The sequence below is a fragment of the Procambarus clarkii genome, chromosome 73, assembly GCF_040958095.1.
Source record: "Procambarus clarkii isolate CNS0578487 chromosome 73, FALCON_Pclarkii_2.0, whole genome shotgun sequence".
NCBI lineage: Eukaryota > Metazoa > Arthropoda > Malacostraca > Decapoda > Cambaridae > Procambarus > Procambarus clarkii.
The window spans coordinates 3,375,942-3,403,595 of NC_091222.1; positions in this window are offsets into that span (position 1 = coordinate 3,375,942).

The following is a 27,654-nucleotide window of genomic DNA, read 5'->3' on the forward strand; positions in this document are numbered from 1 at the left end:
TTTCAAAATATCCCAAATATCCCAATTTCGAGGCCTGAGCCATATTTTGGAGCCAAATTCTGGCTCTCTGCCCGTATTCGCTTCTTGGAATTACGACTTTTTTATACCCAACATATGCCAAGTATTGAAAGCGGCAGTGAGTCACATTTTGCACAAAGTCCCCTGCAGTTTTCAAAATATCCCAAACATCCCAATTTCGAGGCCTGAGCCATATTTTCCAGTCAAATTCTGGCTCTCTGCACGTATTCGCAGTTTGAAATTAAGACATTTTATACCCAACATATGCCAAGTTCTGAAAGGGCGTTTGGTCACATTTGTCCCAATCCCTCCTGCAATTTTCAAAATATCCCAAAGATCCATTTCGAGGCCTGAACCATATTTTGGAGCCAAATTCTGGCATTCTGCAAGTATTTGCAGTTTGAAATTACGAACTTTTATACCCAACATATGCCAAGTACTGAAAGCGGCGTTTGGTCACATATTTCCCAAACCTCCCTGCAGTTTTCAAAATATCCCAAACATCCAAATTTCGGGGCCTGATCCATATTTTGGAGCCAAATTCAGGCTCTCTGCACGTATTCGCAGTTTGAAATTACGACTTTTCATACTCAACATATGCCAAGTATTGAAAGCGGCGTTTGGTCACATGTGTCCCAAACCCCCCAGCAGTTTTCAAAATTTCCCAAACATACCAATTTCGAGGCCTGAGCCATATTTTGGAGGCAAATTCTGGCTCTATGCACGTATTCGCAGTTTGAAATTACGACTTTTTATACCCAACACATGCCAAGTCCTGAAAGCGGCAGTAAGTCACATTTTGCACAAACTCCCCTGCAGTTTTAAAACTATCCCAAATATCCCAATTTCAAGGCCTGAGCCATATTTTGGAGTCAAATTCTGGCTCTCTGCACGTATTCGCAGTTTAAAATTACGAATTTTTATACCCAACATATGCCATGTACTGAAAGCGGCGTTTTTTCACATTTGTCCCAAACCTCCCTGCACTTTTCAAAATATCCCAAACATCCCAATTTCGAGGCCTGAGCCATATTTTCGAGCCAAATTCTGGCTCTCTGCACGTATTCGTAGTTTGAAAATACGACTTTTTATACCCAACATATGCCAAGTACTGAAAGTGGCACTGAGCCCCATTTTGCACAAAGTCCCCTGCAGTTTTCAAAATATCCCAAATATCCCAATTTCGAGGCCTGAGCCATATTTTGGAGCCAAATTCTGGCTCTCTGCCCGTATTCGCTTCTTGGAATTACGACTTTTTTATACCCAACATATGCCAAGTACTGAAAGCGGCAGTGAGTCACATTTTGCACAAAGTCCCCTGCAGTTTTCAAAATATCCCAAACATCGCAATTTCGAGGCCTGAGCCATATTTTGGAGCCAAATTCAGGCTCTCTGCACGTATTCGCTGTTTGAAATTACGACTTTTATACCCAACATATGCCAAGTACTGAAAGCGGCGTTTGGTCATATTTGTCCCAAACTCCCCTGCAGTTTTCAAAATATCCCAAACATCCCAATTTCGAGGCCTGAGCCATATTTTGGAGCCAAATTCAGGCTCTCTGCACGTATTCGCTGTTTGAAATTACGACTTTTATACCCAACATATGCCAAGTACTGAAAGCGGCGTTTGGTCATATTTGTCCCAAACTCCCCTGCAGTTTTCAAAATATCCCAAACATCCCAATTTCGAGGCCTGAGCCAAATTTTGGAGCCAAATTCAGGCTCTTTGCGCGTATTCGCAGTTTGAAATTCGACTTTTCATACTCAACATATGCCAAGTACTGAAAGCGGCGTTTGGTCACATTTGTCCCAAACCCCCCAGCAGTTTTCAAAATATCCCAAACATACCAATTTTGAGGCCAGAGCCATATTTTGGAGGCAAATTCTGGCTCTATGCACGTATTTGCAGTTTCAAATTACGATTTTTAAACCCAACATATGCCAAGTACTGAAAGCGGCGTTTGGTCATATTTGTCCCAAACCTCACTGCAGTTTTCCAAATATCCCAAACATCCCAATTTCGAGGCCTGAGCCATATTTTGGAGCCAAATTCTGGCTCTCTGCACGTATTCGCAGTTTGAAATTACGACTTTTCATACCCAACATATGCCCAGTACTGAAAGCGGCGTTTGGTCACTTTTGTCCCAAACCCTCCAGCAGCTTTAAAAATATCCCAAATATACCAATTTCGAGGCCTGAGCCATATTTTGGAGGCAAATTCTGGCTCTCTGCACGTATTCGCTGTTTGAAATTACGACTTTTTATACTAACTATATGCCAAGTACTGAAAGCGGCAGTGAGTCACATTTTGCACAAACTCCAATGCAGTTTTCAAAATATCCCAAATATCCCAATTTCGAGGCTTGAGCCATATTTTGGAGCCAAATTCTGGCTTTCTGCACGTATTCGCAGTTTGAAATTACGAATTTTTATACCCAATATATGCCAAGAACTGAAAGCGGCGTTTGGTCACATATTTCCCATACTTCCCTGCAGTTTTCAAAATATCCCAAACATCCAAATTTCGGGGCCTGATCCATATTTTGGAGCCAAATTCAGGCTCTCTGCACGTATTCGCAGTTTGAAATTACGACTTTTCATACTCAACATATGCCAAGTACTGAAAGCGGTGTTTGGTCACATTTGTCCCAAACCCGACAGCAGTTTTCAAAATATCCCAAACATACCAATTTCGAGGCCTGAGCCATATTTTGGAGGCAAATTCTGGCTCTATGCACGTATTCCCAGTTTGAAATTACGACTTTTTATACCCAACACATGCCAAGTCCTGAAAGCGGCAGTGAGTCACATTTTGAACAAACTCCCCTGCAGTTTTCAAAATATCCCAAATATCCTAATTTGGAGGCCTGAGCCATATTTTGGAGTCAAATTCTGGCTCTCTGAACGTATTCGCAGTTTAAAATTACGAATTTTTATACCCAACATATATCAAGTACCGAAAGCGGCGTTTAGTCACATATTTCCCAAACCTCCCAGCAGTTTTAAAAATATCCCAAACATCCAAATTTCGAGGCCTGATCAACATTTTGGAGCCAAATTCTGGCTCTCTGCACGTATTTGCAGTTTGAAATTACGATTTTTAAACCCAACATATGCCAAGTACTGAAAGCGGCGTTTGGTCATATTTGTCCTAAACCTCCCTGCAGTTTTCAAAATATCCCAAACATCCAAATTTCGAGGCCTGAGCCATATTATGGAGCCAAATTCAGGCTCTCTGCACGTATTCGCTGTTTGAAATTACGAATTTTATACCCAACATATGCCAAGTACTGAAAGCGGGGATTGGTCATATTTGTCCCAATCTCCCCTGCAGTTTTCAAAATATCCCAAATATTCCAATTTCGAGGCCTGAGCCATATTTTGGAGCCAAATTCTGGCTCTCTGCACGTATTCGCAGTTTGAAATTGCGACTTTTTTATACCCAACATATGCCAAGTACTGAAAGCGGCGTTTGGTCACATTTGTCCCAATCCCCCCTGCAATTTTCAATATATCCCAAACATTCCAATTTCGAGGCCTGAGCCATATTTTGGAGCCAAATTCTGGCTCTCTGCACGAATTCGCAGTTTGAAATTACGAATTTTTTATACCCAACATATGCCAAGTACTGAAAGCGGCGTTTGGTCACATTTGTCCCAAACCCCCCAGCAGTTTTCAAAATATCCCAAACATACATATTTCGAGGCCTGAGCCATATTTTGGAGGCAAATTCTGGCTCTATGCACGTATTCGCAGTTTGAAATTACGACTTTTTATACCCAACACATGCCAAGTCCTGACAGCGGCAGTGAGTCACATTTTGCACAAACTCCCCTGCAGTTTTCAATATATCCCAAATATCCCAATTTCAAGGCCTGAGCCATATTTTGGAGTCAAATTCTGGCTCTCTGCACGTATTCGCAGTTTAAAATTACGATTTTTTATACCCAACATATGCCTTGTACTGAAAGCGGCGTTTGGTCACATTTGTCCCAAACCTCCCTGCACTTTTCAAAATATCCCAAACATCCCAATTTCGAGGCCTGAGCCATATTTTGGAGCCAAATTCTGGCTCTCTGCACGTATTTGCAGTATCAAATTACGATTTTTAATCCCAACATATGCCAAGTCCTGAAAGCGGCGTTTGGTCATATTTGTCCCAAACCTCCCTGCAGTTTTCAAAATATCCCAAACATCCCAATTTCGAGGCCTGAGCCATATTTTGGAACAAAATTCTGGCTCTCTGCACGTATTCGCAGTTTTAAATTCCGAATTTTTTATTCCCAACATATGCCAAGTACTGACAGCGGCAGTGAGTCACATTTTGCACAAAGTCCCCTGCAGTTTTCAAAATATCCCAAATATCCCAATTTCGAGGCCTGAGCCATATTTTGGAGCCAAATTCTGGCTCTCTGCCCGTATTCGCTTCTTGGAATTACGACTTTTTTATACCCAACATATGCCAAGTATTGAAAGCGGCAGTGAGTCACATTTTGCACAAAGTCCCCTGCAGTTTTCAAAATATCCCAAACATCCCAATTTCGAGGCCTGAGCCATATTTTCCAGTCAAATTCTGGCTCTCTGCACGTATTCGCAGTTTGAAATTAAGACATTTTATACCCAACATATGCCAAGTTCTGAAAGGGCGTTTGGTCACATTTGTCCCAATCCCTCCTGCAATTTTCAAAATATCCCAAAGATCCATTTCGAGGCCTGAACCATATTTTGGAGCCAAATTCTGGCATTCTGCAAGTATTTGCAGTTTGAAATTACGAACTTTTATACCCAACATATGCCAAGTACTGAAAGCGGCGTTTGGTCACATATTTCCCAAACCTCCCTGCAGTTTTCAAAATATCCCAAACATCCAAATTTCGGGGCCTGATCCATATTTTGGAGCCAAATTCAGGCTCTCTGCACGTATTCGCAGTTTGAAATTACGACTTTTCATACTCAACATATGCCAAGTATTGAAAGCGGCGTTTGGTCACATGTGTCCCAAACCCCCCAGCAGTTTTCAAAATTTCCCAAACATACCAATTTCGAGGCCTGAGCCATATTTTGGAGGCAAATTCTGGCTCTATGCACGTATTCGCAGTTTGAAATTACGACTTTTTATACCCAACACATGCCAAGTCCTGAAAGCGGCAGTAAGTCACATTTTGCACAAACTCCCCTGCAGTTTTAAAAATATCCCAAATATCCCAATTTCAAGGCCTGAGCCATATTTTGGAGTCAAATTCTGGCTCTCTGCACGTATTCGCAGTTTAAAATTACGAATTTTTATACCCAACATATGCCATGTACTGAAAGCGGCGTTTTTTCACATTTGTCCCAAACCTCCCTGCACTTTTCAAAATATCCCAAACATCCCAATTTCGAGGCCTGAGCCATATTTTCGAGCCAAATTCTGGCTCTCTGCACGTATTCGTAGTTTGAAAATACGACTTTTTATACCCAACATATGCCAAGTACTGAAAGTGGCACTGAGCCCCATTTTGCACAAAGTCCCCTGCAGTTTTCAAAATATCCCAAATATCCCAATTTCGAGGCCTGAGCCATATTTTGGAGCCAAATTCTGGCTCTCTGCCCGTATTCGCTTCTTGGAACTACGACTTTTTTATACCCAACATATGCCAAGTACTGAAAGCGGCAGTGAGTCACATTTTGCACAAAGTCCCCTGCAGTTTTCAAAATATCCCAAACATCGCAATTTCGAGGCCTGAGCCATATTTTGGAGCCAAATTCAGGCTCTCTGCACGTATTCGCTGTTTGAAATTACGACTTTTATACCCAACATATGCCAAGTACTGAAAGCGGCGTTTGGTCATATTTGTCCCAAACTCCCCTGCAGTTTTCAAAATATCCCAAACATCCCAATTTCGAGGCCTGAGCCATATTTTGGAGCCAAATTCAGGCTCTCTGCACGTATTCGCTGTTTGAAATTACGACTTTTATACCCAACATATGCCAAGTACTGAAAGCGGCGTTTGGTCATATTTGTCCCAAACTCCCCTGCAGTTTTCAAAATATCCCAAACATCCCAATTTCGAGGCCTGAGCCAAATTTTGGAGCCAAATTCAGGCTCTTTGCGCGTATTCGCAGTTTGAAATTCGACTTTTCATACTCAACATATGCCAAGTACTGAAAGCGGCGTTTGGTCACATTTGTCCCAAACCCCCCAGCAGTTTTCAAAATATCCCAAACATACCAATTTTGAGGCCAGAGCCATATTTTGGAGGCAAATTCTGGCTCTATGCACGTATTTGCAGTTTCAAATTACGATTTTTAAACCCAACATATGCCAAGTACTGAAAGCGGCGTTTGGTCATATTTGTCCCAAACCTCACTGCAGTTTTCCAAATATCCCAAACATCCCAATTTCGAGGCCTGAGCCATATTTTGGAGCCAAATTCTGGCTCTCTGCACGTATTCGCAGTTTGAAATTACGACTTTTCATACCCAACATATGCCCAGTACTGAAAGCGGCGTTTGGTCACTTTTGTCCCAAACCCTCCAGCAGCTTTAAAAATATCCCAAATATACCAATTTCGAGGCCTGAGCCATATTTTGGAGGCAAATTCTGGCTCTCTGCACGTATTCGCTGTTTGAAATTACGACTTTTTATACTAACTATATGCCAAGTACTGAAAGCGGCAGTGAGTCACATTTTGCACAAACTCCAATGCAGTTTTCAAAATATCCCAAATATCCCAATTTCGAGGCTTGAGCCATATTTTGGAGCCAAATTCTGGCTTTCTGCACGTATTCGCAGTTTGAAATTACGAATTTTTATACCCAATATATGCCAAGAACTGAAAGCGGCGTTTGGTCACATATTTCCCATACTTCCCTGCAGTTTTCAAAATATCCCAAACATCCAAATTTCGGGGCCTGATCCATATTTTGGAGCCAAATTCAGGCTCTCTGCACGTATTCGCAGTTTGAAATTACGACTTTTCATACTCAACATATGCCAAGTACTGAAAGCGGTGTTTGGTCACATTTGTCCCAAACCCGACAGCAGTTTTCAAAATATCCCAAACATACCAATTTCGAGGCCTGAGCCATATTTTGGAGGCAAATTCTGGCTCTATGCACGTATTCCCAGTTTGAAATTACGACTTTTTATACCCAACACATGCCAAGTCCTGAAAGCGGCAGTGAGTCACATTTTGAACAAACTCCCCTGCAGTTTTCAAAATATCCCAAATATCCTAATTTGGAGGCCTGAGCCATATTTTGGAGTCAAATTCTGGCTCTCTGAACGTATTCGCAGTTTAAAATTACGAATTTTTATACCCAACATATATCAAGTACCGAAAGCGGCGTTTAGTCACATATTTCCCAAACCTCCCAGCAGTTTTAAAAATATCCCAAACATCCAAATTTCGAGGCCTGATCAACATTTTGGAGCCAAATTCTGGCTCTCTGCACGTATTTGCAGTTTGAAATTACGATTTTTAAACCCAACATATGCCAAGTACTGAAAGCGGCGTTTGGTCATATTTGTCCTAAACCTCCCTGCAGTTTTCAAAATATCCCAAACATCCAAATTTCGAGGCCTGAGCCATATTATGGAGCCAAATTCAGGCTCTCTGCACGTATTCGCTGTTTGAAATTACGAATTTTATACCCAACATATGCCAAGTACTGAAAGCGGGGATTGGTCATATTTGTCCCAATCTCCCCTGCAGTTTTCAAAATATCCCAAATATTCCAATTTCGAGGCCTGAGCCATATTTTGGAGCCAAATTCTGGCTCTCTGCACGTATTCGCAGTTTGAAATTGCGACTTTTTTATACCCAACATATGCCAAGTACTGAAAGCGGCGTTTGGTCACATTTGTCCCAATCCCCCCTGCAATTTTCAATATATCCCAAACATTCCAATTTCGAGGCCTGAGCCATATTTTGGAGCCAAATTCTGGCTCTCTGCACGTATTCGCAGTTTGAAATTACGAATTTTTTATACCCAACATATGCCAAGTACTGAAAGCGGCGTTTGGTCACATTTGTCCCAAACCCCCCAGCAGTTTTCAAAATATCCCAAACATACATATTTCGAGGCCTGAGCCATATTTTGGAGGCAAATTCTGGCTCTATGCACGTATTCGCAGTTTGAAATTACGACTTTTTATACCCAACACATGCCAAGTCCTGACAGCGGCAGTGAGTCACATTTTGCACAAACTCCCCTGCAGTTTTCAATATATCCCAAATATCCCAATTTCAAGGCCTGAGCCATATTTTGGAGTCAAATTCTGGCTCTCTGCACGTATTCGCAGTTTAAAATTACGATTTTTTATACCCAACATATGCCTTGTACTGAAAGCGGCGTTTGGTCACATTTGTCCCAAACCTCCCTGCACTTTTCAAAATATCCCAAACATCCCAATTTCGAGGCCTGAGCCATATTTTGGAGCCAAATTCTGGCTCTCTGCACGTATTTGCAGTATCAAATTACGATTTTTAATCCCAACATATGCCAAGTCCTGAAAGCGGCGTTTGGTCATATTTGTCCCAAACCTCCCTGCAGTTTTCAAAATATCCCAAACATCCCAATTTCGAGGCCTGAGCCATATTTTGGAACAAAATTCTGGCTCTCTGCACGTATTCGCAGTTTTAAATTCCGAATTTTTTATTCCCAACATATGCCAAGTACTGACAGCGGCAGTGAGTCACATTTTGCACAAAGTCCCCTGCAGTTTTCAAAATATCCCAAATATCCCAATTTCGAGGCCTGAGCCATATTTTGGAGCCAAATTCTGGCTCTCTGCCCGTATTCGCTTCTTGGAATTACGACTTTTTTATACCCAACATATGCCAAGTATTGAAAGCGGCAGTGAGTCACATTTTGCACAAAGTCCCCTGCAGTTTTCAAAATATCCCAAACATCCCAATTTCGAGGCCTGAGCCATATTTTCCAGTCAAATTCTGGCTCTCTGCACGTATTCGCAGTTTGAAATTAAGACATTTTATACCCAACATATGCCAAGTTCTGAAAGGGCGTTTGGTCACATATTTCCCAAACCTCCCTGCAGTTTTCAAAATATCCCAAACATCCAAATTTCGGGGCCTGATCCATATTTTGGAGCCATATTCAGGCTCTCTGCACATATTCGCAGTTTGAAATTACGACTTTTCATCCTCAACATATGCCAAGTACTGAACGCGGCGTTTGGTCACATTTGTCCCAAACCCCCCAGCAGTTTTCAAAATATCGCAAACATACCAATTTCGAGGCCTGAGCCATATTTTGGAGGCAAATTCTGGCTCTATGCACGTATTCGCAGTTTGAAATTACGACTTTTTATACCCAACACATGCCAAGTCCTGAAAGCGGCAGTGAGTCACATTTTTCACAAACTCCACTGCAGTTTTCAAAATATCCCAAATATCCCAATTTTAAGGCCTGAGCCATATTTTGGAGTCAAATTCTGGCTCTCTGCACGTATTCACAGTTTAAAATTACGAATTTTTATACCCAACATATGCCATGTACAGAAAGTGGCAGTGAGCCCCATTTTGCACAAAGTCCCCTGCAGTTTTCAAAATATCCCAAATATCCCAATTTCGAGGCCTGAGCCATATTTTGGAGCCAAATTCTGGCTCTCTGCACGTATTCGCTTCTTGGAATTACGACTTTTTTTATACCAAACATATGCCAAGTACTGAAAGCGGCAGTGAGTCACATTTTGCACAAAGTCCCCTGCAGTTTTCAAAATATCCCAAACATCCCAATTTCGAGGCCTGAGCCATATTTTGGAGCCAAATTCAGGCTCTCTGCACGTATTCGCTGTTTGAAATTACGACTTTTATACCCAACATATGCCAAGTACTGAAAGCGGCGATTGGTCATATTTGTCCCAAACTCCCCTGCAGTTTTCAAAATATCCCAAACATTCCAATTTCGAGGCCTGAGGCATATTTTGGAGCCAAATTCTGGCTCTCTGCACGTATTCGCAGTTTGAAATTGCGACTTTTTTATACCCAACATATGCCAAGTACTGAAAGCGGCGTTTGGTCACATTTGTCCCAATCCCCCCTGCAATTTTCAAAATATCCCAAACATCCCAATTTCGAGGCCTTAGCCATATTTTGGAGCCAAATCCTGGCTCTCTGCACGTATTCGCAGTTTTAAAATCCGAATTTTTTATTCCCAACATATGCCAAGTACTGACAGCGGCAGTGAGTCACATTTTGTACAAAGTCCCCTGCAGTTTTCAAAATATCCCAAATATCCCAATTTCGAGGCATGAGCTATATTTTGGAGCCAAATTCTGGCTCTCTGAACGTATTCGCAGTTTGAAATTACGAATTTTTTATACCCAACATATGCCAAGTACTGAAAGCGGCGTTTGGTCTCATTTGTCCCACTCCCCCCTGCAATTTTCGAAATATTCCAAACATCCCAATTTCGAGGCCTGATCCATATTTTGGAGCCAAATTCAGGCTCTCTGCACGTATTCGCAGTTTGAAATTACGACTTTTCATACTTAACATATGCCAAGTACTGAAAGTGGCGTTTGGTCACATTTGTCCCAAACCCCCCAGCAGTTTTCAAAATATCCCAAACATACCAATTTCGAGGCCTGAGCCATATTTTGGAGGCAAATTCTGGCTCTATGCACGTATTCGCAGTTTGAAATTACGACTTTTTATACCCAACACATGCCAAGTCCTGAAAGTGGCAGTGAGTCACATTTTGCACAAACTCCCCTGCAGTTTTCAAAATATCCCAAATATCCCAATTTCAAGGCCTGAGCCATATTTTGGAGTCAAATTCTGGCTCTCTGCACGTATTCGCAGTTTAAAATTACGAATTTTTATACCCAACATATGCCATGTACTGAAAGCGGCGTTTGGTCACATTTGTCCCAAACCTCCCTGCACTTTTCAAAATATCCCAAACATCCCAATTTCGAGGCCTGAGTCATATTTTCGAGCCAAATTCTTGCTCTCTGCACGTATTCGTAGTTTGAAAATACGACATTTTATACCCAACATATGCCAAGTACTGAAAGTGGCAGTGAGCCCCATTTTGCACAAAGTCCTCTGCAGTTTTCAAAATATTCCCAACATCCCAATTTCGAGGCCTGAGCCATATTTTCGAGCGAAATTCTGGCTCTCTGCACGTATTTGCAGTTTGATATTACGAATTTTTATACCCAACATATGCCAAGTACTGAAAGCGGTGTTTGTTCATGTTTGTACCAAACACCCCAGCAGTTTTCAAAATAAATCAAATATCACAATTTCGAGGCCTGAGCCATATATTGGTGCCAAATTCTGGCTCTCTGCACATATTCGCTGTTTGAAATTACGTCTTTTTATACCCAACATATGCCAAGTACTGAAAGCGGCAGTGAGTCACATTTTGCACAAAGTCCCCTGCAGTTTTCAAAATATCCCAAATATCCCAATTTCGAGGCCTGAGCCATATTTTGGAGCCAAATTCTGGCTTTCTGCACGTATTCGCAGTTTGAAATTACGAATTTTTATACCCAATATATGCCAAGAACTGAAAGCGGCGTTTGGTCACATATTTCCCAAACTTCCCTGCAGTTTTCAAAATATCCCAAACATCCAAATTTCGGAGCCTGATCCATATTTTGGAGCCAAATTCAGGGTCTCTGCACGTATTCGCAGTTTGAAATTACGACTTTTCATACTCAACATATGCCAAGTACTGAAAGCGGTGTTTGGTCACATTTGTCATAAACCCGACAGCAGTTTTCAAAATATCCCAAACATACCAATTTCGAGGCCTGAGCCATATTTTGGAGGCAAATTCTGGCTCTATGCACGTATTCCCAGTTTGAAATTACGACTTTTTATACCCAACACATGCCAAGTCCTGAAAGCGGCAGTGAGTCACATTTTGCACAAACTCCCCTGCAGTTTTCAAAATATCCCAAATATCCTAATTTGGAGGCCTGAGCCATATTTTGGAGTCAAATTCTGGCTCTCTGCACGTATTCGCAGTTTAAAATTACGAATTTTTATACCCAACATATATCAAGTACCGAAAGCGGCGTTTAGTCACATATTTCCCAAACCTCCCAGCAGTTTTAAAAATATCCCAAACATCCAAATTTCGAGGCCTGATCCACATTTTGGAGCCAAATTCTGGCTCTCTGCACGTATTTGCAGTTTGAAATTACGATTATTAAACCCAACATATGCCAAGTACTGAAAGCGGCGTTTGGTCATATTTGTCCTAAACCTCCCTGCAGTTTTCAAAATATCCCAAACATCCAAATTTCGAGGCCTGAGCCATATTTTGGAGCCAAATTCAGGCTCTCTGCACGTATTCGCTGTTTGAAATTACGAATTTTATACCCAACATATGCCAAGTACTGAAAGCGGGGATTGGTCATATTTGTCCCAATCTCCCCTGCAATTTTCAAAATATCCCAAACATTCCAATTTCGAGGCCTGAACCATATTTTGGAGCCAAATTCTGGCTCTCTGCACGTATTCGCAGTTTGAAATTGCGACTTTTTTATACCCAACATATGCCAAGTACTGAAAGCGGTGTTTGGTCACATTTGTCCCAATCCCCCCTGCAATTTTCAAAATATCCCAAACATTCCAATTTCGAGGCCTGAGCCATATTTTGGAGCCAAATTCTGGCTCTCTGCACGTATTCGCAGTTTGAAATTACGAATTTTTTATACCCAACATATGCCAAGTACTGAAAGCGGCGTTTGGTCACATTTGTCCCAAACCCCCCAGCAGTTTTCAAAATATCCCAAACATACATATTTCGAGGCCTGAGCCATATTTTGGAGGCAAATTCTGGCTCTATGCACGTATTCGCAGTTTGAAATTACGATTTTTAATCCCAACATATGCCAAGTCCTGAAAGCGGCGTTTGGTCATATTTGTCCCAAACCTCCCTGCAGTTTTCAAAATATCCCAAACATCCCAATTTCGAGGCCTGAGCCATATTTTGGAACAAAATTCTGGCTCTCTGCACGTATTCGCAGTTTTAAATTCCGAATTGTTTATTCCCAACATATGCCAAGTACTGACAGCGGCAGTGAGTCACATTTTGCACAAAGTCCCCTGCAGTTTTCAAAATATCCCAAATATCCCAATTTCGAGGCCTGAGCCATATTTTGGAGCCAAATTCTGGCTCTCTGCACGTATTCGCAGTTTGAAATTACGAATTTTTTATACCCAACATATGCCTTGTACTGAAAGCGGCGTTTGGTCACATTTGTCCCAAACCTCCCTGCACTTTTCAAAATATCCCAAACATCCCAATTTCGAGGCCTGAGCCATATTTTTGAGCCAAATTCTGGCTCTCTGCACGTATTCGTAGTTTGAAAATACGACTTTTTATACCCAACATATGCCAAGTACTGAAAGTGGCAGTGAGCCCCATTTTGCACAAAGTCCCCTGCAGTTTTCAAAATATCCCAAATATCCCAATTTCGAGGCCTGAGCCATATTTTGGAGCCAAATTCTTGCTCTCTGCCCGTATTCGCTTCTTGGAATTACGACTTTTTTATACCCAACATATGCCAAGTATTGAAAGCGGCAGTGAGTCACATTTTGCACAAAGTCCCCTGCAGTTTTCAAAATATCCCAAACATCCCAATTTCGAGGCCTGAGCCATATTTTCCAGCCAAATTCTGGCTCTCTGCACGTATTCGCAGTTTGAAATTACGACATTTTATACCCAACATATGCCAAGTTCTGAAAGGGCGTTTGGTCACATTTGTCCCAATCCCTCCTGCAATTTTCAAAATATCCCAAAGATCCATTTCGAGGCCTGAACCATATTTTGGAGCCAAATTCTGGCTTTCTGCAAGTATTTGCAGTTTGAAATTACGAACTTTTATACCCAACATATGCCAAGTACTGAAAGCAGCGTTTGGTCACATATTTCCCAAACCTCCCTGCAGTTTTCAAAATATCCCAAACATCCAAATTTCGGGGCCTGATCCATATTTTGGAGCCATATTCAGGCTCTCTGCACATATTCGCAGTTTGAAATTACGACTTTTCATCCTCAACATATGCCAAGTACTGAACGCGGCGTTTGGTCACATTTGTCCCAAACCCCCCAGCAGTTTTCAAAATATCGCAAACATACCAATTTCGAGGCCTGAGCCATATTTTGGAGGCAAATTCTGGCTCTATGCACGTATTCGCAGTTTGAAATTACGACTTTTTATACCCAACACATGCCAAGTCCTGAAAGCGGCAGTGAGTCACATTTTGCACAAACTCCACTGCAGTTTTCAAAATATCCCAAATATCCCAATTTTAAGGCCTGAGCCATATTTTGGAGTCAAATTCTGGCTCTCTGCACGTATTCACAGTTTAAAATTACGAATTTTTATACCCAACATATGCCATGTACAGAAAGTGGCAGTGAGCCCCATTTTGCACAAAGTCCCCAGCAGTTTTCAAAATATCCCAAATATCCCAATTTCGAGGCCTGAGCCATATTTTGGAGCCAAATTCTGGCTCTCTGCACGTATTCGCTTCTTGGAATTACGACTTTTTTATACCAAACATATGCCAAGTACTGAAAGCGGCAGTGAGTCACATTTTGCACAAAGTCCCCTGCAGTTTTCAAAATATCCCAAACATCCCAATTTCGAGGCCTGAGCCATATTTTGGAGCCAAATTCAGGCTCTCTGCACGTATTCGCTGTTTGAAATTACGACTTTTATACCCAACATATGCCAAGTACTGAAAGCGGCGATTGGTCATATTTGTCCCAAACTCCCCTGCAGTTTTCAAAATATCCCAAACATTCCAATTTCGAGGCCTGAGGCATATTTTGGAGCCAAATTCTGGCTCTCTGCACGTATTCGCAGTTTGAAATTGCGACTTTTTTATACCCAACATATGCCAAGTACTGAAAGCGGCGTTTGGTCACATTTGTCCCAATCCCCCCTGCAATTTTCAAAATATCCCAAACATCCCAATTTCGAGGCCTTAGCCATATTTTGGAGCCAAATCCTAGCTCTCTGCACGTATTCGCAGTTTTAAAATCCGAATTTTTTATTCCCAACATATGCCAAGTACTGACAGCGGCAGTGAGTCACATTTTGTACAAAGTCCCCTGCAGTTTTCAAAATATCCCAAATATCCCAATTTCGAGGCCTGAGCCATATTTTGGAGCCAAATTCTGGCTCTCTGCACGTATTCGCAGTTTGAAATTGCGACTTTTTTATACCCAACATATGCCAAGTACTGAAAGCGGCGTTTGGTCTCATTTGTCCCACTCCCCCCTGCAATTTTCGAAATATTCCAAACATCCCAATTTCGAGGCCTGATCCATATTTTGGAGCCAAATTCAGGCTCTCTGCACGTATTCGCAGTTTGAAATTACGATTTTTCATACTCAACATATGCCAAGTACTGAAAGCGGCGTTTGGTCACATTTGTCCCAAACCCCCCAGCAGTTTTCAAAACATCCCAAACATACCAATTTCGAGGCCTGAGCCATATTTTGGAGGCAAATTCTGGCTCTATGCACGTATTCGCAGTTTGAAATTACGACTTTTTATACCCAACACATGCCAAGTCCTGAAAGCGGCAGTGAGTCACATTTTGCACAAACTCCCCTGCAGTTTTCAAAATATCCCAAATATCCCAATTTCAAGGCCTGAGCCATATTTTGGAGTCAAATTCTGGCTCTCTGCACGTATTCGCAGTTTAAAATTACGAATTTTTATACCCAACATATGCCATGTACTGAAAGCGGCGTTTGGTCACATTTGTCCCAAACCTCCCTGCACTTTTCAAAATATCCCAAACATCCCAATTTCGAGGCCTGAGTCATATTTTCGAGCCAAATTCTTGCTCTCTGCACGTATTCGTAGTTTGAAAATACGACTTTTTATACCCAACATATGCCAAGTACTGAAAGTGGCAGTGAGCCCCATTTTGCACAAAGTCCTCTGCAGTTTTCAAAATATTCCCAACATCCCAATTTCGAGGCCTGAGCCATATTTTCGAGCCAAATTCTGGCTCTCTGCATGTATTCGCAGTTTGATATTACGAATTTTTATACCCAACATATGCCAAGTACTGAAAGCGGTGTTTGTTCATGTTTGTACCAAACACCCCAGCAGTTTTCAAAATAAATCAAATATCACAATTTCGAGGCCTGAGCCATATATTGGTGCCAAATTCTGGCTCTCTGCACATATTCGCTGTTTGAAATTACGTCTTTTTATACCCAACATATGCCAAGTACTGAAAGCGGCAGTGAGTCACATTTTGCACAAAGTCCCCTGCAGTTTTCAAAATATCCCAAACATCCCAATTTCGAGGCCTGAACCATATTTTCCAGCCAAATTCTGGCTCTCTGCACGTATTCGCAGTTTGAAATTACGACTTTTTATACCCAACATATGCCAAGTACTGAAAGCGGCGCTTGGTCACATTTGTCCCAATCCCCCCTGCAGTTTTCAAAATATCCCAAATATCCCAATTTCGAGGCCTGAGCCATATTTTGGAGCCAAATTCTGGCTTTCTGCACGTATTCGCAGTTTGAAATTACGAATTTTTATACCCAATATATGCCAAGAACTGAAAGCGGCGTTTGGTCACATATTTCCCAAACTTCCCTGCAGTTTTCAAAATATCCCAAACATCCAAATTTCGGAGCCTGATCCATATTTTGGAGCCAAATTCAGGCTCTCTGCACGTATTCGCAGTTTGAAGTTACGACTTTTCATACTCAACATATGCCAAGTACTGAAAGCGGTGTTTGGTCACATTTGTCATAAACCCGACAGCATTTTTCAAAATATCCCAAACATACCAATTTCGAGGCCTGAGCCATATTTTGGAGACAAATTCTGGCTCTCTGCACGTATTCGCAGTTTGAAATTGCGACTTTTTTATACCCAACATATGCCAAGTACTGAAAGCGGCGTTTGGTCACATTTGTCCCAAACCTCCCTGCACTTTTCAAAATATCCCAAACATCCCAATTTCGAGGCCTGAGCCATATTTTGGAGCCAAATTCTGGCTCTCTGCACGTATTTGCAGTTTCAAATTACGATTTTTAATTCCAACATATGCCAAGTACTGAAAGCGGCGTTTGGTCATATTTGTCCCAAACCTCCCTGCAGTTTTCAAAATATCCCAAACATCCCAATTTCGAGGCCTGAGCCATATTTTGGAACAAAATTCTGGCTCTCTGCACGTATTCGCAGTTTTAAATTCCGAATTTTTTATTCCCAACATATGCCAAGTACTGACAGCGGCAGTGAGTCACATTTTGCACAAAGTCCCCTGCAGTTTTCAAAATATCCCAAATATCCCAATTTCGAGGCCTGAGCCATATTTTGGAGCCAAATTCTGGCTTTCTGCAAATATTTGCAGTTTGAAATTACGAACTTTTATACCCAACATATGCCAAGTACTGAAAGCAGCGTTTGGTCACATATTTCCCAAACCTCTCTGCAGTTTTCAAAATATCCCAAACATCCAAATTTCGGGGCCTGATCCATATTTTGGAGCCATATTCAGGCTCTCTGCACATATTCGCAGTTTGAAATTACGACTTTTCATCCTCAACATATGCCAAGTACTGAACGCGGCGTTTGGTCACATTTGTCCCAAACCCCCCAGCAGTTTTCAAAATATCGCAAACATACCAATTTCGAGGCCTGAGCCATATTTTGGAGGCAAATTCTGGCTCTATGCACGTATTCGCAGTTTGAAATTACGACTTTTTATACCCAACACATGCCAAGTCCTGAAAGCGGCAGTGAGTCACATTTTGCACAAACTCCACTGCACTTTTCAAAATATCCCAAACATCCCAATTTCGAGGCCTGAGCCATATTTTCGAGCCAAATTCTGGCTCTCTGCACGTATTCGTAGTTTGAAAATACGACTTTTTATACCCAACATATGCCAAGTACTGAAAGTGGCAGTGAGCCCCATTTTGCACAAAGTCCCCTGCAGTTTTCAAAATATTCCCAACATCCCAATTTCGAGGCCTGAGCCATATTTTCGAGCCAAATTCTGGCTCTCTGCACGTATTCGCAGTTTGATATTACGAATTTTTATACCCAACATATGCCAAGTACTGAAAGCGGTGTTTGTTCATGTTTGTACCAAACACCCCAGCAGTTTTCAAAATAAATCAAATATCCCAATTTCGAGGCCTGAGCCATATATTGGTGCCAAATTCTGGCTCTCTGCACATATTCGCTGTTTGAAATTACGTCTTTTTATACCCAACATATGCCAAGTACTGAAAGCGGCAGTGAGTCACATTTTGCACAAAGTCCCCTGCAGTTTTCAAAATATCCCAAACATCCCAATTTCGAGGCCTGAGCCATATTTTCCAGCCAAATTCTGGCTCTCTGCACGTATTCGCAGTTTGAAATTACGACTTTTCATACTCAACATATGCCAAGTACTGAAAGCGGTGTTTGTCACATTTGTCCCAAACCCGACAGCAGTTTTCAAAATACCCCAAACATACCAATTTCGAGGCCTGAGCCATATTTTGGAGGCAAATTCTGGCTCTATGCACGTATTCCCAGTTTGAAATTACGACTTTTTATACCCAACACATGGGAAGTCCTGAAAGCGGCAGTGAGTCACATTTTGCACAAACTCCCCTGCAGTTTTCAAAATATCCCAAATATCCTAATTTGGAGGCCTGAGCCATATTTTGGAGTCAAATTCTGGCTCTCTGCACGTATTCGCAGTTTAAAATTACGAATTTTTATACCCAACATATATCAAGTACCGAAAGCGGCGTTTAGTCACATATTTCCCAAAAACCCAGCAGTTTTAAAAATATCCCAAACATCCAAATTTCGAGGCCTGATCCACATTTTGGAGCCAAATTCTGGCTCTCTGCACGTATTTGCAGTTTGAAATTACGATTTTTAAACCCAACATATGCCAAGCACTGAAAGCGGCGTTTGGTCATATTTGTCCTAAACCTCCCTGCAGTTTTCAAAATATCCCAAACATCCAAATTTCGAGGCCTGAGCCATATTTTGGAGCCAAATTCAGGCTCTCTGCACGTATTCGCTGTTTGAAATTACGAATTTTATACCCAACATATGCCAAGTACTGAAAGCGGGGATTGGTCATATTTCTCCCAATCTCCCCTGCAGTTTTCAAAATATCCCAAACATTCCAATTTCGAGGCCTGAGCCATATTTTGGAGCCAAATTCTGGCTTTCTGCACGTATTCGCAGTTTGAAATTGCGACTTTTTTATACCCAACATATGCCAAGTACTGAAAGCGGCGTTTGGTCACATTTGTCCCAATCCCCCCTGCAATTTTCAAAATATTCCAAACATTCCAATTTCGAGGCCTGAGCCATATTTTGGAGCCAAATTCTGGCTCTCTGCACGTATTCGCAGTTTGAAATTACGAATTTTTTATACCCAACATATTCCAAGTACTGAAAGCGGCGTTTGGTCACATTTGTCCCAAACCCCCCAGCAGTTTTCAAAATATCCCAAACATACATATTTCGAGGCCTGAGCCATATTTTGGAGGCAAATTCTGGCTCTATGCACGTATTCGCAGTTTGAAATTACGACTTTTTATACCCAACACATGCCAAGTCCTGAAAGCGGCAGTGAGTCACATTTTGCACAAACTCCCCTGCAGTTTTCAATATATCCCAAATATCCCAATTTCAAGGCCTGAGCCATATTTTGGAGTCAAATTCTGGCTCTCTGCACGTATTCGCTGTTTAAAATTACGATTTTTTATACCCAACATATGCCTTGTACTGAAAGCGGCGTTTGGTCACATTTGTCCCAAACCTCCCTGCACTTTTCAAAATATCCCAAACATCCCAATTTCGAGGCCTGAGCCATATTTTGGAGCCAAATTCTGGCTCTCTGCACGTATTTGCAGTTTCAAATTACGATTTTTAATTCCAACATATGCCAAGTACTGAAAGCGGCGTTTGGTCATATTTGTCCCAAACCTCCCTGCAGTTTTCAAAATATCCCAAACATCCCAATTTCGAGGCCTGAGCCATATTTTGGAACAAAATTCTGGCTCTCTGCACGTATTCGCAGTTTTAAATTCCGAATTTTTTATTCCCAACATATGCCAAGTACTGACAGCGGCAGTGAGTCACATTTTGCACAAAGTCCCCTGCAGTTTTCAAAATATCCCAAATATCCCAATTTCGAGGCCTGAGCCTTATTTTGGAGCCAAATTCTGGCTCTCTGCCCGTATTCGCTTCTTGGAATTACGACTTTTTTATACCCAACATATGCCAAGTATTGAAAGCGTCAGTGAGTCACATTTTGCACAAAGTCCCCTGCAGTTTTCAAAATATCCCAAACATCCCAATTTCGAGGCCTCAGCCATATTTTCCAGCCAAATTCTGGCTCTCTGCACGTATTCGCAGTTTGAAATTACGACATTTTATACCCAACATATGCCAAGTTCTGAAAGGGCGTTTGGTCACATTTGTCCCAATCCCTCCTGCAATTTTCAAAATATCCCAAAGATCCCAATTTCGAGGCCTGAACCATATTTTGGAGCCAAATTCTGGCTTTCTGCAAGTATTTGCAGTTTGAAATTACGAACTTTTATACCCAACATATGGTAAGTACTGAAAGCAGCGTTTGGTCACATATTTCCCAAACCTCCCTGCAGTTTTCAAAATATCCCAAACATCCAAATTTCGGGGCCTGATCCATATTTTGGAGCCATATTCAGGCTCTCTGCACATATTCGCAGTTTGAAATTACGACTTTTCATCCTCAACATATACCAAGTACTGAACGCGGCGTTTGGTCACATTTGTCCCAAACCCCCCAGCAGTTTTCAAAATATCGCAAACATACCAATTTCGAGGCCTGAGCCATATTTTGGAGGCAAATTCTGGCTCTATGCACGTATTCGCAGTTTGAAATTACGACTTTTTATACCCAACACATGCCAAGTCCTGAAAGCGGCAGTGAGTCACATTTTGCACAAACTCCACTGCAGTTTTCAAAATATCCCAAATATCCCAATTTTAAGGCCTGAGCCATATTTTGGAGTCAAATTCTGGCTCTCTGCACGTATTCACAGTTTAAAATTACGAATTTTTATACCCAACATATGCCAAGTACTGAAAGCGGCGATTGGTCATATTTGTCCCAAACTCCCCTGCAGTTTTCAAAATATCCCAAACATTCCAATTTCGAGGCCTGAGGCATATTTTGGAGCCAAATTCTGGCTCTCTGCACGTATTCGCAGTTTGAAATTGCGACTTTTTTATACCCAACATATGCCAAGTACTGAAAGCGGCGTTTGGTCACATTTGTCCCAATCCCCCCTGCAATTTTCAAAATATCCCAAACATCCCAATTTCGAGGCCTTAGCCATATTTTGGAGCCAAATCCTGGCTCTCTGCACGTATTCGCAGTTTTAAAATCCGAATTTTTTATTCCCAACATATGCCAAGTACTGACAGCGGCAGTGAGTGACATTTTGCACAAACTCCCCTGCAGTTTTCGAAATATCCCAAATATCCCAAATTCGAGGCCTGAGCCATATTTTCGAGCCAAATTCTGGCTCTCTGCACGTATTCGTAGTTTGAAATTACGACTTTTTATACCCAACATATGCCAAGTACTGAAAGCGGCAGTGAGTCACATTTTGCACAAAGTCCCCTGCAGTTTTCAAAATATATCAAACATCCCAATTTCGAGGCCTGAGCCATATTTTCCAGCCAAATTCTGGCTCTCTGCACGTATTCGCAGTTTGAAATTACGACTTTTTATACCCAACATATGCCAAGTACTGAAAGCGGCGTTTGGTCACATTTGTCCCACTCCCCCCTGCAATTTTCAAAATATCCCTAAGATCCCAATTTCGAGGCCTGAGCCATATTTTGGAGCCAAATTCTGGCTCTCTGCACGTATTCGCTGTTTGAATTTACGACTTTTTATACCCAACATATGCCAAGTACTGAAAGCGGCAATGAGTCACATTTTGCACAAACTCCAATGCAGTTTTCAAAATATCCCAAATATCCCGATTTCGAGGCCTGAGCTATATTTTGTAGCCAATTTCTGGCTTTCTGCACGTATTCGCATTTTGAAATTACGAATTTTTATACCCAACATATGCCAAGTACTGAAAGCGGCATTTGGTCACATATTTCCCAAACCTCCCTGCAGTTTTCAAAATATTCCGAAAATCCAAATTTCGAGGCTTGTTCCATATTTTGGAGCCAAATTCTGGCTCTCTGCACGTATTTGCAGTTTGAAATTACGATTTTTATACCCAACATATGCCAAGTACTGAAAGCAGCGTTTGGTCATATTTGTCCCAATCCTCCCTGCAGTTTTCAAAATATCCCAAACATCCCAATTTCGAGACCTGAGCCATATTTTGGAGCCAAATTCAGGCTCTCTGCATGTATTCGCAGTTTGAAATTACGACTTTTCATACTCAACATATGCCAAGTACTGAAAGCGGCGTTTGGTCACATTTGTCCCAAACCCCCCAGCAGTTTTCAAAATATCCCAAAGATACCAATTTCGAGGCCTGAGCCATATTTTGGAGGCAAATTCTGGCTCTATGCACGTATTCGCAGTTTGAAATTTCGACTTTTTATACCCAACACATGCCAAGTCCTGAAAGCGGCAGTGAGTCACATTTTGCACAAACTCCCCTGCAGTTTTCAAAATATCCCAAATATCCCAATTTCAAAGCCTGAGCCATATTTTGGAGTCAAATTCTGGCGCTCTGCACGTATTCGCAGTTTAAAATTACGAATTTTTATACCCAACATATGCCATGTACTGAAAGCGGCGTTTGGTCACATTTGTCCCAAACCTCCCTGCACTTTTCAAAATATCCCAAACATCCCAATTTCGAGGCCTGAGCCATATTTTCGAGCCAAATTCTGGCTCTCTGCACGTATTCGTAGTTTGAAAATACGACTTTTTATACCCAACATATGCCAAGTACTGAAAGTGGCAGTGAGCCCCATTTTGCACAAAGTCCCCTGCAGTTTTCAAAATATTCCAAATATCCCAATTTCGAGGCCTGAGCCATATTTTGCAGCCAAATTCTGGCTCTCTGCCCGTATTCGCTTCTTGGAATTACGACTTTTTTATACCCAACATATGCCAAGTCCTGAAAGCGGCAGTGAGTCACATTTTGCACAAACTCCCCTGCAGTTTTCAAAATATCCCAAATATCCCAATTTCAAAGCCTGAGCCATATTTTGGAGTCAAATTCTGGCTCTCTGCACGTATTCGCAGTTTAAAATTACGAATTTTTATACCCAACATATGCCATGTACTGAAAGCGGCGTTTGGTCACATTTGTCCCAAACCTCCCTGCACTTTTCAAAATATTTCCAACATCCCAATTTCGAGGCCTGAGCCATATTTTCGAGCCAAATTCTGGCTCTCTGCACGTATTCGCAGTTTGATATTACGAATTTTTATACCCAACATATGCCAAGTACTGAAAGCGGTGTTTGTTCATGTTTGTACCAAACACCCCAGCAGTTTTCAAAATAAATCAAATATCCCAATTTCGAGGCCTGAGCCATATATTGGTTCCAAATTCTGGCTCTCTGCACATATTCGCTGTTTGAAATTACGTCTTTTTATACCCAACATATGCCAAGTACTGAAAGCGGCAGTGAGTCACATTTTACACAAACTCCAATGAAGTTTTCAAAATATCCCAAATATCCCAATTTCGAGGCCTGAGCCATATTTTGGAGCCAAATTCTTGCTTTCTGCAAGTATTCGCAGTTTGAAATTACGAACTTTTATACCCAACATATGCCAAGTACTGAAAGCGGCGTTTGGTCACATATTTCCCGAACCTCCCTGCAGTTTTCAAAATATCCCAAACATCAAAATTTCGGGGCCTGATCCATATTTTGGAGCCAAATTCTGGCTCTCTGCACGTATTCGCAGTTTGAAATTACGAATTTTCATACTCAACATATGCCAAGTACTGAACGCGGCGTTTGGTCACATTTGTCCCAAACCCCCCAAGCAGTTTTCAAAATATCCCAAACATACCAATTTCGAGGCCTGAGCCATATTTTGGAGGCAAATTCTGGCTCTATGCACGTATTCGCTTTTTGAAATTACGACTTTTTATACCCAACACATGTCAAGTCCTGAAAGCAGCAGTGAGTAACATTTTGCACAAACTCCCCTGCAGTTTTCAAAATATCCCAAATATCCCAATTTCGAAGCCTGAGTCATATTTTGGAGCCAAATTCTGGCTCTCTGCCCGTATTCGCTTCTTGGAATTACGACTTTTTTATACCCAACATATGCTAAGTACTGAAAGCGGCAGTGAGTCTTATTTTGCACAAAGTCCCCTGCAGTTCTCAAAATATCCCAAACATCCCAATTTCGAGGCCTGAGCCATATTTTCCAGCCAAATTCTGGCTCTCTGCACGTATTCGCAGTTTGAAATTACGACATTTTATACCCAACATATGCCAAGTACTGAAAGGGCGTTTGGTCACATTTGTCCCAATCCCTCCTGCAATTTTCAAAATATCCCAAAGATCCCAATTTCGAGGCCTGAGCCATATTTTGGAGCACAATTCTGGCTCTCTGCGCGTATTCGCTGTTTGAAATTACGACTTTTTATGCCCAACATATGCCAAGTACTGAAAGCGGCAGTGAGTCACATTTTGCACAAACTCCCCTGCAGTTTTCAAAATATCCCAAACATCCCAATTTCGAGGCCTGAGCCATATTTTCGAGCCAAATTCTGGCTCTCTGCACGTATTCGTAGTGTGAAAATACGACTTTTTATACTCAACATATGCCAAGTACTGAAAGTGGTAGTGAGACCCATTTTGCACAAAGTCCCCTGCAGTTTTCAAAATATTCCAAATATCCCAATTTCGAGGCCTGAGCCATATTTTGCAGCCAAATTCTGGCTCTCTGCCCGTATTCGCTTCTTGGAATTACGACTTTTTTATACCCAACATATGCCAAGTACTGAAAGCGGCAGTGAGTCACATTTTGCACAAAGTCCCCTGCAGTTTTCAAAATATCCCAAACATCCCAATTTCGAGGCCTGAGCCATATTTTCCAGCCAAATTCTGGCTCTCTGCACGTATTCGCAGTTTGAAATTACGACATTTTATACCCAACATATGCCAAGTACTGAAAGGGCGTTTGGTCACATTTGTCCCAATCCCTTCTGCAATTTTCAAAATATCCCAAAGATCCCAATTTCGAGGCCTGAACCATATTTTGGAGCACAATTCTGGCTCTCTGCGCGAATTCGCTGTTTGAAATTACGACTTTTTATACTCAACATATGCCAAGTACTGAAAGCGGCAGTGATTCACATTTTGCACAAACTCCAATGCAGTTTTCAAAATAATCCAAACATTCCAATTTCGAGGCCTGAGCCATATTTTCGAGCCAAATTCTGGCTCTCTGCACGTATTCGCAGTTTGAAATTACGACTTTTTTATTCCCAACATATGTGAAGTACTGAAAGCTGCGTTTGGTCACATTTGTCCCAAACCTCCCTGCTGTTTTCAAAATATTCCAAACATCCCAATTTCTAGGCCTGAGCCATATTTTCGAGCCAAATTCTGGCTCTCTGCACGTATTCGCAGTTTGATATTACGAATTTTTATACCCAACATATGCCAAGTACTGATAGCGGTGTTTGTTCATGTTTGTACCAAACACCCCAGCAGTTTTCAAAATAAATCAAATATCCCAATTTCGAGGCCTGAGCCATATATTTGTGCCAAATTCTGGCTCTCTGCACATATTCGCTGTTTGAAATTACATCTTTTTATACCCAACATATGCCAAGTACTGAAAGGGGCAGTGAGTCACATTTTGCACAAAGTCCCCTGCAGTTTTTAAAATATCCCAAACATCCCAATTTCGAGGCCTGAGCCATATTTTCCAGCCAAATTCTGGCTCTCTGCACGTATTCGCAGTTTGAAATTACGACTTTTTATACCCAACATATGCCAAGTACTGAAAGCGGCGCTTGGTCACATTTGTCCCAATCCCCCCTGCAATTTTCAAAATATCCCTAAGATCCCAATTTCGAGGCCTGAGCCATATTTTGGAGCAAAATTCTGGCTCTCTGCACGTATTCGCTGTTTGAAATTACGACTTTTTATACCCAACATATGCCAAGTACTGTAAGCGGCAGTGAGTCACATTTTGCACAAACTCCAATGCAGTTTTCAAAATATCCCAAATATCCCGATTTCGAGGCCTGAGCTATATTTTGGAGCCAAATTCTGTCTTTCGGCACGTATTCGCATTTTGAAATTAAGAATTTTTATACCCATCATATGCCAAGTACTGAAAGCGGCGTTTGGTCACATATTTCCCAAACCTCTCTGCAGTTTTCAAAATATTCCAAAAATCCAAATTTCGAGGCTTGTTCCATATTTTGGAGCCAAATTCTGGCTCTCTGCACGTATTTGCAGTTTGAAATTACGATTTTTATATCCAACATATGCCAAGTACTGAAAGCGGCGTTTGGTCATATTTGTCCCAAACCTCCCTGCAGTTTTCAAAATATCCCAAACATCCCAATTTCGAGGCCTGAGCCATATTTTGGAGCCAAATTCAGGCTCTCTGCACGTATTCGCTGTTTGAAATTACGACTTTTATACCCAACATATGCCAAGTACTGAAAGCGGCGTTTGGTCATATTTGTTTCAAACTCCCCTGCAGTTTTCAAAATATCCCAAACATCCCAATTTCGAGGCCTGAGCCATATTTTGGAGCCAAATTCAGGCTCTCTGCATGTATTCGCAGTTTGAAATTACGACTTTTCATACTCAACATATGCCAAGTACTGAAAGCGGCGTTTGGTCACATTTGTCCCAAACCCCCCAGCAGTTTTCAAAATATCCCAAACATACCAATTTCGAGGCCTGAGCCATATTTTGGAGGCAAATTCTGGCTCTATGCACGTATTCGCAGTTTGAATTTACGACTTTTTATACCCAACACATGCCAAGTCCTGAAAGCGGCAGTGAGTCACATTTTGTACAAACTCCCCTGCAGTTTTCAAAATATCCCAAATATCCCAATTTCAAAGCCTGAGCCATATTTTGGAGTCAAATTCTGGCTCTCTGCACGTATTCGCAGTTTAAAATTACGAATTTTTATACCCAACATATGCCATATACTGAAAGCGGCGTTTGGTCACATTTGTCCCAAACCTCCCTGCACTTTTCAAAATATCCCAAACATCCCAATTTCGAGGCCTGAGCCATATTTTCGAGCCAAATTCTGGCTCTCTGCACGTATTCGTAGTTTGAAAATACGACTTTTTATACCCAACATATGCCAAGTACTGAAAGTGGCAGTGAGCCCCATTTTGCACAAAGTCCCCTGCAGTTTTCAAAATATTTCCAACATCCCAATTTCGAGGCCTGAGCCATATTTTCGAGCCAAATTCTGGCTCTCTGCACGTATTCGCAGTTTGATATTACGAAATTTTATACCCAACATATGCCAAGTACTGAAAGCGGTGTTTGTTCATGTTTATACCAAACACCCCAGCAGTTTTCAAAATAAATCAAATATCCCAATTTCGAGGCCTGAGCCATATATTGGTGCCAAATTCTGGCTCTCTGCACATATTCGCTGTTTGAAATTACGTCTTTTTATA